Source organism: Electrophorus electricus, chromosome 3 (assembly GCF_041902795.1).
Source record: "Electrophorus electricus isolate QZ-2024a chromosome 3, ASM4190279v1, whole genome shotgun sequence".
Taxonomy (NCBI): domain Eukaryota; kingdom Metazoa; phylum Chordata; class Actinopteri; order Gymnotiformes; family Gymnotidae; genus Electrophorus; species Electrophorus electricus.
Genome location: NC_137499.1, coordinates 4946555 through 4962190, shown reverse-complemented (window position 1 = coordinate 4962190; position 15636 = coordinate 4946555). Strand labels below are relative to the sequence as shown.

The window sequence follows — 15636 nt, the reverse complement described above, 5'->3', positions numbered from 1 at the left end:
AATTTGCCAAGGACGGCAAGATTACGGCCGACCCCGAAAAAGGACATCCACTTGGCACGCACGGGCCGCCCTTGCCTTCATTGGCATGCGGAGCTATGTCCATGCTCCCTTCCACACCAAGGCCCTGCAGAGAGCAACTTTCCCCCAAACGACTTTATCGAGAATTAGCAAGAATACGCTGGAGCCTTAGGTAATGTTTAGCCAACTCGGGGCCGTTTTCCCCCTTGTTTGGTCATTTGGTAATTGGTCATTTATGGTTTGTTTCATTCGCTTATGCAGTGCAGGATCATCAGAGTGGCTTGTACTGGTGAGCAGCAGTTTTTAATGAAATTTCTTACAAGATGTTTTCTGCACTGGGGCAGTTAAATGGATATAAGGAGACATGAACGAGGATTTCTGCACTTTCAGAAAAAAGGAAAGGCAGTGTGAGGAAAACATTGTGCTAGCTCTTTTGTTTCCTCCGTGCCAGCTCTGGTCCGAAAGCAGGCTGTGCGGTGCGTGGCAGGCAGGCGAGAGAGCGCCGTTGCTGTGAAAATGGCTGCGCGCTGAACCCCTCCCCCTGCGTCTCTCCTCTGAGCGGCAAGGACGGCATTCATCTGGCACCGGTCCTAGCTCGCATTCCCTCAGAGCACTCCACCCCGCATGATGCAAGATACAGACACACAGAGAGAGAGAGAAGGCAAGAGAGAGATATGGGGAGCTACTGGGCCACGCTTGTCAGGATGCTTCAGGGCGTGTGTGTGTGAGCGGGAACAGTGCATGTCTGGTGAGTGTCTCTAATGCATTTTAGGAGCTCCTGTCAACAACAACAACAAAAGTAAACAACCCAAGCAAACCTTCCTACACTCATTATGATGAGAACAAGTCACCTCACAGGCAAGCAGGGAAGATCACCAAAGTGCTCCCCCCCCCCCATCCTGTCTCTTTGACACAGGGCTCCGTTTGACTCTAGTTTTGTGCCAGATCTTTTCATCATCGCGATCGGCTCAGGTTTCTGATGATCAGATGGCAAGCCGCATGGAGTTGCTATTTGGTTGCTAAAGCAAACTCAGCCACTGGAGCATCACATGGGTTTTCCATTAAGCAGCCTCCAGCCTCGCCTCAGATAGCTCGCTGTGGCCTCTTCTTGCCTTTCATTTTCCAGCCTGGCACTCATCAACAATGACGCCCGACTATATCGGGCCTGATACTGCAACGTCCTTTACATGCAAGCATACTAAACTCCTTTTAGAACATGCCCCTCTGCCCCTAGGGAAGGCCTGGAGAGTTCCAGTAACCCCAGGGCACATTTGTTCCTCCCCCAAACCCAGTCCCATGAAGCCCTGAACCACAGCTGACCGAAACGCACACGCATACACACACAGACACGCGTGTACGCACACCGCAGGCTTGGAGTGGTGGATCCATTAAGGGCCCTATTTCCAGACAAGAGGGAAAAGGGGCCGGGCTTTGCACAGATGATGGGTCACAGCTGTTCCCACAGGATGCAGGTTTCTTCCCCCCCCCACCACCTCCCTTTTTCCATCACAGTTCAAAGAGAGAGAGAGAGAGAGAGAGAGAGAGAGAGAAAGAGAGAGAGAGAGAGAGAGCGCCCAGGGTATTGCTAACATTAGAAAACCCCATACAGAAGTTTAGGAAAGTGGGATGTGGAGGGGTGGGTACGGCTGGTCGGTCTGGTTTTTCTTTTTGCAAGGCTGGACATGTTTGGTGTCTGAACCATGGCCATGTTCTACAGTGCAGGAAAGGCAAAATGGTATTCATACTGCAGGCACTGAAAGAGCAGATGGAGATTCCCCCTATCGCTCACCTGTGTGTGACACATGCTCTACATTTGCTCTGCACTTTCACTCAGTGGAAATTGCGTCCTTCTGCCATGCGTTTTTTTTGTCCTGCAACCATAATCTTGGTTCAAGGGCGTGCACATGACGATTAATCAACATAGTGACTGAATACGCAAGTTTTTAAAGGAAAGCCCGAAAGCTTCATTTAGTTAACTATGTAAAAAACGGAAGTCTTGATTCATGACTGACTGATTTTAAAACATCTTCCAGCAATGATTCTCCCCAGTCGTCCGGAAGATTCCAGGCTTTTAATCCTGTCACTCAGCAGGGCCAGGCAGGTAGCGTGCAGAGGAGCAAAGGATTCTGGGAAATCCGGGCGTGGTTTCAAGGCTCCCGGAGAGGCCCAGATGTCCCTGCCGCACTCCAGGGACGCCTCAGCCATAAATGATGGATATGTGACACATACACACACCAAATCCATTTATAGGGTACAATGAAAAGTCAGATAATTATATAAGCATAAAGAATAACTGCAATTAGAGGTTAGATATAATAATTTTTCTCAGAAATGAAACAACTCGCTTCGCAGAATAGACCAAAGTATAAATTGCCATGGCAAATACTTACACTGTTGCTCCTTGATCAAGGCCCCATTAGGAGCATAGGACAAAGAACCTTGATCCTATTTCCGGGAACGGAGATGAGGCACATTTGCTGGGGCGTGCACTGCCATCTGACCACAGCCGACGGGTCGGTTCAGCGACAAGCGCGCAAGGGTGTGTCTCGCTATCCATTTCCAAATATAAACGGGGCAGCGAGCCGACACCGGTAGGCATCAAAGCAGGAACCAATGGGCGCGGAGCCGTTCGCGGTCGGCACTGGCACTGCGGCTACGGTCGCGCACGTTAGGCGACGGGGATAAATACGCGGAGTCACCCGTGTTGGGATATGTTACAGACTCAGATTAAGATTTGGGTTGAGATCAGTCACACTCGGAGTCAGGGGGGGCTTTTGGAGGGCATGTCCTTTTCCGTTTATAACTAGACTTAGTTCTGATTTAACTTTAAGCACAGTCGAGGCTGCCCGACCTGGTCCTTGCTGGGTCCTAGCCGTTTGCGAATCACTTTTTCCACCAAGATGCTGATGAGGATCGCCTTGAACACGCTGTTCTGAAGATGATAGATGGCTTGATCTGGGCTTGTTTATAGAGTAGTGCTCTGATAGCGGAGAAAGTACACAGTTAGCGCGATTTCAGCCGAGAGCAAAACGCAGCCAAGTCGTTTTTTCTTAGTTTCTTTTGTCAGCATATTAAATACTGCTTTCCAACATAAACTTAAGGTTTCACCATTAACTACAGCTGTACTGTGAGATCCATAGACAAGTTCTAGTGGAAAAAAATAAAATAAATAAATTAAAATAAATAAATAAATAAAAATATGCGGACCAGATTCTAAGTCTTTGCTTGGAAATGAAGGATATTGTCTTAAATATTATTTCTAATATGTTATGAAGGTTGTATAACAGTATATAAAAACAGCAGAGGCTGAGATAATACTGTAATAGTAGCTTATCCCATGTCAGCTCTTATAGAGCCTCAAGGCTTTCTAGATAAACATTAGCACAAAGCATTCCTCACATCCTAGCCAGCAGTGAGCCAAAGAGCAAGAAGGAGGGGGTTCCAGAGGGGTGTGTGTGCGCGCGCATGTTGACTGACTGTGCCTCTAATAGGAAAATATGTTAAGTGCATCAATGGTTGGGTCAGAGGAAGGCGGAGGGTAGCTTTCCATGAGTAATCATTCATTCCAGGCTCGGCTGCAGCGTCTCCTCGTGTCAGCAGGTCTGCGTCTGGCCCACAGCACACTGTACACACGCGCAGCGTTATATCCATTAACGCATGTGCCCTTTAATATTATGTGCATTGGTTCACAAATAAGATGGTGATGATTGTGCTATGAGTGTGTGTGTTTCGCAACTATGTGCCCTACTCGATATGCATGTTTGTTTACATACCTATACAGTAGGATGTACATCTATAGATTCTGAACTAATATATGCGTAGCTGTTTGTGTGTGTACAGTACCCCTGGGTGCAGTGGAGCAGGGCAGGATGAGATGGCACAGGCTCAGCAGACTGAATGGAAAGTGCCGGAGGCCCTACAGAGCATCAGCAGATGGGAGTGCCAGTGTGCCCCTCTCTCTCTCTCTCTCTCTCTCTCTCTCCCCCCCTCCCTCCCTCCCTCCCTCCCTCCCACCTTCGCTCTGTCTCTCCTCACGCGCCATCTCATCTCGCCGAACATTCTCAGCCACTCCCTTTACCATCTGACCTAGTGTATGAGTGTGCGTGCTCGGCGTGGGTGCATGTCTGTCCTGAATTCCTCCCTCCAACACACTTGTCCTGAAAACATCAACAACCACGCTGCTGTTCTTCATCTTCCCTTTTCTGAAGCAGAAAGGATCCTGCCTGCTCTTACCCAGACAGCGGGTGACTCTTCTGAATCGAGACAGATCCGACATGAGCCGGGTGTCCGTTTCGGCACCCGAGTTCACCTCCGCCGGGTTTACTGAGGACAAGATGCGCGGCTCGGAGCGTCAGACGCCTGACAGCCGGTGCGGGTTAAACTTAAGTCAACCCCAACGGCTGGCGTGGTGAGCAGATTGAAGCTCTCTCTGTGTGTACACGGCGGTTATGTTGCGTGTGCCTGCTAGGAAGCACGGGTGCGCGGAGGCTGCGTGAGCCGCAGACAAGCAAATGCTTTAGAGGGTCCAGCGCCGGGCCGCTGATTCAACGTCTGACAGGCGAGCGTGAAATTCTCTGCTGAGGACAAGCTGACCGAGGGTTCACCTTTGCGTGACTGAGACGCCTGTTCCCATCTCCACATAGGGATCAAGAGGGATTGAGAAGAAAGAGAAAGGGAGAGAGAGTGTGTTTATTCCATACAAAAACTGGAACATTTCTACAAAAACTAGCCACCCACATGGCACAGAGATGCTACCATGCTGCTATTTCAGAGGTGTTGGTGGGGAAAAGCACTGGGCTAGTTTAAATGGGATGGGGTGGGTTGGGGGTTGGGGGGGGGCAGAAGCTTTCAGCACAATTTAAATTCTATTTAGTGCAGTGTAAGTGAATAGGGAGAGGGTACCTAAGGGTGAGCATGTGTGACTTAGGTTGACATGCATTCTTGATCCAGTACTCAAAAGGCCTCACTGTGTTCTGCTCCCACTGGCCTTGTGTGTCTCTTTATTGTGACCTCCAAAAGGCTGAAAAATAACACCACTTCTCTCTTTTCCTCCCTCTACCTCCAATTCCCTGACACACACACACACACACACACACACACACACACACACACACACACACACACACACACACACTTATACCGTAGTTCTTTATCTTGTGTCTCACTGACTTATATCTCTCTCTTTCAGAGTCTCGCCCTCTCTCTTATATACAAACATAAATGTAGACTCACACCTTGGACATCTTTATCTGCCATACCTCCCTCTCTCCGCGTCACTCAGAGGCGCAGAATGCGCCGGTCACTTGATCCTCTGTGAAGCCGCGTGCACCCTTCTCTCACCGGATCCGGTTGCCCGCGTCCGTAGGTGAGCGGGCTGCCTGCGTGCCGCAGTGTCAGGTTCGCTCGGGGCGAAGAGGAGTGCCATTGTTTGCAGAGCAGAGGACAGAGCAGGGTGTGGCGCTGCAAATAAAGCACGGGGTAATCTGCGCGCGCGCGCAGGTGTGTGTGGGGGCGGGGGGGGGGCAGACGGTATCAGCACGGCTGCCGAGGCTCACGTGAAAGGCTGCCGGCCACTTCCTCCCGATAAGAGTGGACGAGCTGGCCGTGAGTAACACAAGGGCCTTTTGTGCGCAGGGCAGGTGGGTGCCGTCCGCTGCATCGACGGCAAGGCATCTCGGCCATCGCGGAAAGGCAAGATGGAAAGTGAGAAAGTAAGAAAGAAAGAAGAAGTAGAAGAAAACCCCGTTTCCAACTGTCGGCTAGAAAGGCGGCGGTAATGCTGGTGTCGTTCCCTTTTTCGAGTCCCCCAGCGATGGCGCAGTAATCTGCTGAGGCTTTTCTTCCCCTGGCCTCGCCTCCTTTCTCGTGCTTCCCTCAGTTTAGAGTCCTGCGTGCAGCCCTGCGCAGAAATAATTCATTTTCAGGCTGTATTTTAAGGCAACTGAAACTACCCGTCTCTTTCAACCATCTAAATACTAAAGGCGAACCGAGAATGTGTGCTTGTACGCTAACGCCACAACGTCTTCCCGAAGCAACCCAGATTTCGGGCATTACCGTTTGTGTGACAGTAACCCAGTTGTTATTTTTATTTTTTTTATTTTTTTTCCCACTCCTTCTGATGAGTGAGCGACGTGTCTGGGATGAAGTGTGCTGTTTCGGTCTATTCCTGTTCAGTAGGCTAAAATGGGCTATTTCTGAAAGGCCTTCATTGCACTGTCCCGTCTGTCTGCCCCTCTCCCGTTGCCGGCAGCGGCTGTGGCCCGTGGGGGGATTCGCTCCTATTCAGATCTGGGTCAGTCCTGCCCTGGCTGCTGCCGCACCATACCATAAAAGAGGAAAACGAATCTGGAGGGATGAGTGGAGACATCTGGATGTGTGCCTCAACTAACCTCGATTTTAAGTGCGGGGGCAAGGGGGGGGGGGTGCGCAACCTCTAAACTCTGACCTCATTTGCTGGCAGACTAGTCCACTTTGGTGGGTTGCAGGGTGAGTGGGAGAATGATTTGTTTTCTCTTTCATTCTTAAACTTCCAGGTTATCTCAGACTTTAGTGGTAATAGTTTAACCCCCCTCTCCCCATTTTACCCCATGCTAAGCTTTCAGGTTCTCTGACAGGCATGATTCAAGGCAGTCAGCTGTGAAAGCTCTGACGCACCTCTGGGCTATTTCGTGTGTGTGTGTGTGTGTGTGTGTGTGTGTATATACTCACACAGCATGGCTTTGTTTAAATAGACTGATTGAAATACCCAAGAAGAACTGCTGAATCATCGCGTCTGCTAGCTGCCCTGTATATTTGCTGCTCTGACCCCTCCCCCTCTGTGATCAGGGTATAGAGCATATTTGCTTAACCTGCCATTGCTATTCACCCCCATTCATTGCTGTATTCTACAAGGTTATTCCTCTCTTTTTGAGGTAATGTCACAAGGCTGTGCGCATGCATCTGTTGCTACAAAAAGAAATTGTCCTACCAATGATTCAAGAGGAAAATTGAAAAAATTAAGCTACAGTTTATAACCTGCTCAAAGTTAACATGATTTGAATGAGTTTTTTTTTCCCCCCAAACAATAAAAAACTTCTCTGTTAAGGTCATATTCTATATTGTGACATGCTGTGATGTTGTGAAACGCTTCAGGCAACATCATTGCCTGAAATAGGCCCATAAATAATCCAGGCCTGTGCTCACAGCATTGACCATTTGCACAACTGAGGGTTGTCCTCTCCTAAAACAGAGCATGTGTGACCATCGAGAGTGACATTAAGTCGTATTTAACCGGTATGACCACTGACTGCTCACGCCCAGAGCTCGACACTTTGGCGGCTCCACGTTCTCCATGCTCTGGCTGGTGACTGTTTGCACACTCGATGTGCTCTGTGACCTCCAGTGCCGTCGAAAGGGCTAAATGTGGAAGAGGCTATCTGCGAAGCCTGGGAAGCCTTTCAAAGCGCCAGGCTGATAAATCTTTGACGCGGCGCTCGTGCTGCGGTGCTGCAGTTTTACGGTGGTCTGCTCAGAAACTACGATAAGACAGGTTTAATGTTTAACCGGCTATATGAGGAAAGGTTAGCGAGATCCTTCACAGATACGGGTAATCGTTCAGGGCCCGGATAGGCCGCAGTCAAAGGCTGTACAGCATGGCTCCCGGCTGGCACGAATATGCTCCCTGGCCTTTGTGGTGACGCAATGCTGCGAAGGGCGGGCTGTAGCTGTTTCCGTGGAACCGAAGGGGCCAATCAGAAGTTGGCCAAATCTTCCCACTTCCCCCAGAATCACTGGGGTAAGGGCAGGATCAAGCGCAGTTGCCGAAAGCTATCGCCAATATTTTTGTTTACTGTGCATGGTTTCTGAACGCGGGAAAGGTGATTACAAATGGTCTGATCGAGTGCTTTCATTTCCCAATCCAGTGTGTGTGGTTACTGTACATTTTTTTGTCTAGTCATGCAAATAAGAACCTGTTCCGTTTGTTTACGAGTGGTTTCAAGATAGCTCAGCATAACTCATGGTAGAAAGGTCACCTCCTTCCACACTGTATGCGAAGCACACCCTCCCCATATCCACGCATACAAGTAAGCACGCGCAAAGACCCGCACGCTCACCCGTAAACAACTATTCCTACACCCTGGCCAGAATAACCCCGTCGCAGCTGCAAGTAGATCTGTGACTCATAGGTTGCACAATGCAAGACATGTAATCATATTACTTCAGCTTATCTGTCTCGTCAAGGGCACCTAGTGCACTCTGCTCCCTGCCTCTGGTTGTGGGTGTGTGTGTGTGTGTGTGTGTATGTGTGTGTGAGAAACAGAAAGAGAGATAAACTAAAAGATAATGGCTAACAGAGTAACATGGAAACTCAGGCAAGGCTTCAGTGAAAAAAAAAAATTACAAGCACACAAAGAGTGTTGCCAGATAAGGAAGAATGCACTGGGAAGACAGATAGCACTGACGTGACCAGGTGGCCGTCGCAAGAGCATAACCCCAGCAGACCGACAGGTTCAACTGGCTCTCACCTCTGCTTCTCCAACCCCCAGTCCGAACACAGTGTGCCACTCAAAACATCCTCCAGCTCAGGGCAAAGCTCTTCCAGCACAGACACCGTCCGGCCTGCTCCCACCAGCCATGCCCCCTGCTAGGGGTCTGCAGTTAAACGCCTGCAAGCAGCCGTGCCTTAGATGTAAAAGTGCAACAAGGGAGGTGCAGGTTCATGCCATCAGAAGGTCCAAGCGAGTGAGCACTGAGAAGTAAATGGGAGTATCTTGGGACACACGGGTTGCAGGGGGTTGATGAAATGGCAAAACAGAACAGGAGAGAGAGGCATCCATGCTGCAGGTTAGGGTAGAAAGAAGAGGGAACACAGATGAAATAAAGATAGTGCATGCAAATGTTTGGCAGGATAAGAGGGTGAGATAGAGAACTCGAAGAAAGAATCTTTCCATCAGGTATCGGGGAGAGGCCCAATAAGTGCTTCGTATACGATGCATGGAAACGTTCTGCAGTCACGTTATATGAGGTGGAGTCTTGGGGGGGAACTTCATATGGGCAAAAGGACAGGAGTAGAAGAATCAGGAAAGCACTCCGCATGCATGGAAACAAGATGAGGGTTACATCACAAAGAGTGTTCCTTGACAGGAGCACTCATAAAGGGGCTTGCTCCTTCTTCATCTTTTTATTTTTACGAGTGTATTGTCCAAACCACACAGGGCCAGGCAAAGGGGAAACTACAACTTTATGGCTTGCACACTACAGAAAGAGCTTCATCGCTGGCCTGTGCCCGCCTCGTTCAGAATTCCAGAGATTGCATTCAGTAGCCAGAGAATTGCACACAAGCCCGATCATCAGTATGTGAGTAGGGTTTACTGCACATTGTAACACATGCCTCCCAGTACCCTGGAAACAGAATTCTTTTGTGGGCCGTACACTGAAGGTTCGAGACCAAATAACAACTGAGGTCTGTGTCCTTATGTTTCAGTGAATATTTGCGTGAGACGAAAATAGTAGTATGGCTGGAATCTCACACAACACTTGCCACAGTGTTAAAGTAAATCGGATTACTTCAGAAAGCCTCTTGCTGTCTCAGAGAAGAACCAGACAGCTGAATGCTCCAGACATCAAAAGAAACTCTGAGGAATTTAAAACTAAAGCATGGCAACGTTTGATACGAGAGAGAGAGAGAGAGAGAGAGAGAGAGAGAGAAAGAGAGAGAGAGAGAGGAAAGAAAAAGATTCAGACAGAGAGATAGAGCGCTGTCTGGACATTACATAAGCTGTCATTATTCGCCAGCTCTTGCTCTTGGGCTTAGTTACATCACTGCGTTATTTTGAGAGGCCATGCAAAAACTGTTCTTGGTCATACCTGCATTTTGAGCAGTCGAGAAGTCAAGGAAGTAGTGGAGGCAATCAGAAGCAAAGACAGCAGAGAGAGAGAGAGAGAGAGAGAGAGGGAGGGGAGACTTAGTTTTTGCTAGTGACTTCACCATTTTGCTTCCAGAAGCTCTGAGCTTGCAAGGCAAAGTCAACTGTCAGGAAAAATGGCACAAACATTAAAATGCAGAGTCATCTTGGGTTCCACTATGTTCTCTCATGCAAAGTTCACAATATGCTGTTTTTTTAAATACTTACTGTTTGTCATGACATTTACATATAAAGTGGGGTGCCTATTGTCAACAACTACATCCATTGTAACCACATATGATGTGTTTTCATACACTATCAAGCAGAAAGCGACTGCTCAAAAAAATACCGTCATACCAGCTTATTGAACAAACCCAGACAAGCCAAGACTTTCGTTTTCTTGTTCAAGTCTGGCAGATTTTGCAGCATGCCTGCCATGATGATTGTTGTTGGTGGTGTTGGTGTTGCAGTTGTTGTCGAGTGGTAGCTCTTGTTTGTGCAAGTCTGCTGCTGTCTGCTCTTTCACCGCCTTGTTACAGATGTGGCACATCTGGACCCAGGAATGACTCATTTGCAGTACTTCTCCAATGTTCCACTCCTCAGGCTGCCATGGCAACTGCAGAATGTTTGGCAGCGAGCCGTAAATGGCCGATGAATAAGGGAGAGTGAGAGAGAGGGAGGGCAAGAGCGAGACGAAAACACACAGAGAGAGAGAACGAGAGAACGAGAGAGAAGAGGCAGAAGCAGAAAAGTGGGAGAGGTAGGGAGCTCTCAGGAGTCTGGCTCGCATCCAGGGCAACCATAATGCGGAGGCTGAAATGAAGCCTGTGGCAGAACACCAGGTCTTAGAGAACAAAGATGTGTGCTTCTAACGTCGGCGACAGGAGCTCGCTTGGCAGCTTCTACCTTTTCCCAGAAGCCTTTGTCTTGGCAGACTGCCACCCTCCTTTCCAGGCCTGCAAAGAGGACTGGGAGGAGGAAGGAAAGGAGAGAGAGATAGAGATAGAGATAGAGGGAGAGAAGGAGAAAGAGATTTTATGTGACCTCACCTCCTCCTCTTCAGTCTCTGGTGGAAAACCATCCAAAACTCTTTGCTCACAAAATGCACCAATTTATATCTTGGGGGAGGAGGGAAAGGGGCATTTTGGTTGTACCTGTCCCAAAACGTTGAGTGTGCAAATCCCAGGTTTTTTTTGAAGCTGATTAAAACAATTCCAGAATATTTGCCTGCAACAAAAAGATAATACAATACTCTAATGTATGCATAATAATGAGTAGTACCACATAGGCCTAGTCTAGCCACACAGATTTATTATTGCCAGCCAGATGCTCCTTTTTCTGTCAACATCCATTTCGACTTCATATTGATCTGTTTGCGGGCCTTTGTGAACTGCCAATAGTCATATATTCTCCCCCTGCTTCTTCCTGTGAGAGGAGTATTTCTGTCAGTTCTGTCCGGATGGTCCGGCGGGGCCGTTGCCAGAGAGCAGAGGTGATGCTGCAATTTAGTGCTTGCGCACTCAGCAGCCAGAGCCAGCCCAGTGCGTGCTTTCCAATCGGGCTAAATCACAAGGCAGCCGCTCGCCTTCGCTTTAAGTGAGTAAATAAAAAGGGGCGTAATAACACGAGAAGGAAGAGTGCGGTAAGTGCGTCGCACTTTATTTCCACATGACACGGAAAAGACCCCCGGCTTTACACACTGCACTGGCATGCACGTGCGCGTGCGCGCGTGTGTGTGTGTGTGTGTGTGTGTTATTTTGCTAGAGGTCTGCAGAGCTGAAGGCTGAAAGCAACCCTAACACTGTAAACAGGAAGCGGTTAGTCACAGGCTATCCTGATAAGGCTGTGGTTGCCATAGATACGCTTTCCGGTGTAAGGAGCAGGACTATGAGAAATGTGACTCATACTGGGCAAGAAGAAGCCTACTCTTTAGCAGATTACATCATTGCGATCTGATCCTATATTTGTTTTCTCTTGTAATTATGTGTCCAGTTTGGTATATAACATAAAACTTATAACAGTCATGGGACCATAATTAATCTACATTTGTAGCTTTGCTTGAGCAGTTATCTTTAAACTTTCAAATAAAATACCCCCCACCTATGTATGTATGTATGTATGTATGTATGTTAATCCATGTCCAGGATGTTGTTGAGTCATCTGCAGAAAAGTGTAATTTGGAGCAATTTGTATGATTTTTGTTCTGCATCTTACAAAGAGTGCTTTTAGTACCCAGAACTTCAAAGCTGTACATTATGTTCAGAATGCTTCATTAAAAAATGTGCTGTTTAAAAATTTAAAAGTTTTAACACATCAAAGGATGCACTACAAAGCTTTTTGTTGAATTATTAAAAGAAGGCAGTGTGAGTTTTCCTGAGTCTAGAGTGAAGAACTGAACCAGTGCAGACATGATACCTGCAATCACATGGTGCACTTGCCCAGATCAGATCACTCATTTCAAAGACTGAATCTTGCTTATTCCAGGAATTATCTCCAGAAAACCCAGAAGATGCTCTTCAATGCCCAAGATGGGTAGATGATTAAAAAGTCAATAGGTAGCTGGGTGACGCAGGACCCAATTCTGTAATTCTGTACCATCCAATAAACATGAAGTAAATGAAAGTATACCGGGGTGGAATACCACGCTGCACGCTGATAGTATTAAATCAATGTTTGGGCTCTGTTGATAGTTGAATGAGATCATAGGCAGACTGGTTGGTGATCACCTGACCCCCTCCAAACCCTAGACCAGCTTTGGATCTGTTGACTTCCTCCCCTGTGAATCAGCTAAGCCAGATAGACACTCGGGCCGTCAGGCTGTGTGTACGAACTATTTGTCTGGCCAACAATTCCAGGAAGCCTCCTTAGGGGCTGACGCATAGTAAAGTATGGGGCTCTGAATGAAGTGTTCCTCCAAACCTCTGCACAGCTTTTCCTTTGCAGTTGTGTAACAAGAGGGAAAAACTCCGGGGCTTGAGGAACAGTTTCATGCACTCTCTCATCAGACAGACTGCCAAAATAGTGGGCTTCCAGGTTGTTCAATCTAAAAAACAAACATTCTGTAGAACCAAGGTAATCACAACCAAACGACTTTACAGAAACAGCCTGGTGTGGCATAACAACAACAATGGTAAATAAATAAATAAGTCGAACACGTTCCAGATTTTCAAAGGCCATGTCATCCCCAATTTGTGTGACACTTCCTTCACATGGGCCGTTTTCCTCTGGCAGAGGTTACAATACCCAGAGGGAATCAAGGCCCCAGTAGGAGACATCTTAATCCCATCATCGGCGGACCACATGACTGCAAGATAGACTTGCACTCAAATCTGTGTAAGCAGGCTGCGCAGCACATACCGCAAAGGCATAGCATGTGTGTAACAGAAAGGAAACAGTCGTCAAAAATGATAACAAATGCTGCATCAAAGTGGTGCAGAGAAGGGGGGAAAAGGGTTGCAGGTTTACTCAAGACAAAGCACAGGGGATGTTCCTACTCAACGGGCTTATCTAAGAGTCTTACTAGGGGGTTTACCCTTGTACACGCCTTGGCACGTTAGGAGGAAAAAGCCCGTGTAAAGGTCTTTGCTAGGAGGAAATGAGCCAGTAGCAGCCGTGAGCTTTAATCACGATTGTCACCGTAATGGATTACAGTCTGGAAGTGTGCACACTGGTAGCTAATGAGATACTGCACTTAGGAAAATGGAGGGAAAAAACGTGTCCCTTACATAACAATATTTTAGTTGATGCCCTATGCCACGACATTTGCCTGAACGCTGAAACGCTGACCGTATTGTACAGTATGCAAAACGCGTCGCTTATTCGACTGTTTTGCCTGCAGCTGGAAAACGGGACGCATTGTTCAGTGATCGCGGCGTTCCCTTTGTGTGCATGCGAATGTGTTGCTGACTGGCGCGTTTGAGGCGGAAGCGAAGTGAATGTCGTAATGCTACTCTACGGAGAGAAGACACAACAGAGCTGCAGCCTCGTTAGTCAGCTGTGGCCAATATGCTCGCCGCGAAATGAGAGCTGGTGTAAGAGGAAGGTCTGATATTTGAATTACTCACTGACATGGTGAAATCTATTCGGAGAGCTGTAGAAAATGCTGAAGCCGACAAAACATGCGAGCACCCATCTATTCTATATTGGGTCGATGTTTAAGGTTTTAGCAGCGCTCGGGAGACGTTTTCACTTGCATCATTTTCGGGTTTCATTGATGTTTTTGTTTGATTAAAAGGACTGCTGTCGAAATAACCAAAGCACTTTTTTTTTTAAAGCGAGGGGCTAGGGAAAACCGCACATAGAGTTTTCTCACTTCTATAACAGCGTACGTCGGCGGTAGCTTAGATCTTTGGCAGGGTGCCAGAGGGGTTGGTTTGTTTTTCCCCGTATGGGCGAGGCAGAAGCGGGTAGCCTACGTGACTGTTTCTCACTTCCTCGTTTAAAAGGCGTCATAAGTACTTGCAAAAACAGGTCCCGCTTTGCTTGCAGGTCAGGAATTGCCTCACCCGAGAGTCAGCAACGTGTGTGAGCTGCAAAGACGTCCATTTCGACGGAGTGAAAAGCGTGGTAACTGTTGACATAATGCGGTCAAACTCGTATATTCAGCGTCCCCCATCTCAGTCTGGTAACAGTAGCTATCATTTTTCCCCCTAACACTTTAGTCAAAATGCGTTCCTGAATGTATTAAACATGTTAATTCCACTTATTTAAAACACAAATTAATCATCAGTGCACATCCTCGGCGGTTCACTTGTTACATTTTAGAAAATAAAACTGGCTGGGTGAATTAACATTGGCTTTGGGTTAGCGGACCCAGAGCTCTCATAAAAATAAAGAGAAGACAGCGCAAAGCTTACGTGGTCTAGACTTGTCTTTGATATGGGGCTTTCCGCGTCGCCCTGAACCTCAACCAATTGTTGCTTGCTGAATCACATGGGCTTGGCTGACATGAGTCAACTGAGCCTGGAGTCTGAACGAAGTTCACATGCCTAAAGATAAATAATTTACCCACGGTGACTGTCACCACCCCCGACGTAGAAAGGAAGTTTTATCTGAGCAAACCGAGGCGGAGCGGGGCCAAATGTACCGGCCTTTCTTTTTAAATGGAATAAAACGTTGCCTCTACTTATTGGACCGAGTGTGTACCGCTGGTTATTATTTTTTTAATGTTTTTTTATTTTTGGGATTAGTAGCCTAAGCACTCTGGCTATATTAGAGTTAAGGGTATTGTATTCTAAATCTGCTGTGGTGGCTCAAACCTAAGTCGGTTTAGCATGACTAGCTGAGTGCAGTCAACCGCGTGACGTCTCGTTGGCAGGCGGGCTGGAATGTGGAATTACTAGGCTATAGCTCTAGGTCACATTTAGGCCTACACAAGCGAGGTCAGTGGTGCAGCAACGCTGGCTTTGCACAGTCGAGATGAAATGTTTGCACAACAAAGCGCAATATATCTAGTTTTGACTTTTAAGAAGTATTCGTGCATGCTTGTGAGGGGCTACACTAGTAACATTTGATATTGCTAAGTGTTGATATTGCAAGTTTAAAAAATTAGATTTAAAAAAAAATATTTTTTTTTTCATTATTCTGCATGGTAAGCTAAACATAACCGTTAACATTTTGTGAAACAGTAGCCAATAATAAAATACGTTTAGCCTTCAAAACATATGTGGTTTCAGTAGCCGCTGGGAGCGTCGAGGGCGAGAGGGAAGCACGGCGCATGCGCCGAAGGCGGTTG

The 15636-nt window shown here is 47.5% G+C and overlaps 1 long non-coding RNA gene across 8 annotated transcripts; it reads right to left on the bottom strand.

The window, feature by feature from the left end:
- Nucleotides 1–299: 299 nt before the first annotated feature.
- On the bottom strand, nt 300–15621 carry LOC113586507 (uncharacterized). Of its 8 annotated transcripts, none has more exons than XR_003411621.3 (6): nt 14759–15621; nt 11057–11129; nt 8523–10870; nt 5277–5917; nt 4921–5087; nt 300–4641 (listed from the first exon to the last, which is right to left on the bottom strand). It is a non-coding gene; the product is annotated as an uncharacterized LOC113586507 (long non-coding RNA). The 8 variants fall into 8 exon arrangements; XR_003411622.3 differs by having other exon boundaries at nt 10260–10870; XR_014122522.1 differs by having other exon boundaries at nt 5277–10727; nt 10809–10870.
- Nucleotides 15622–15636: the final 15 nt, after the last annotated feature.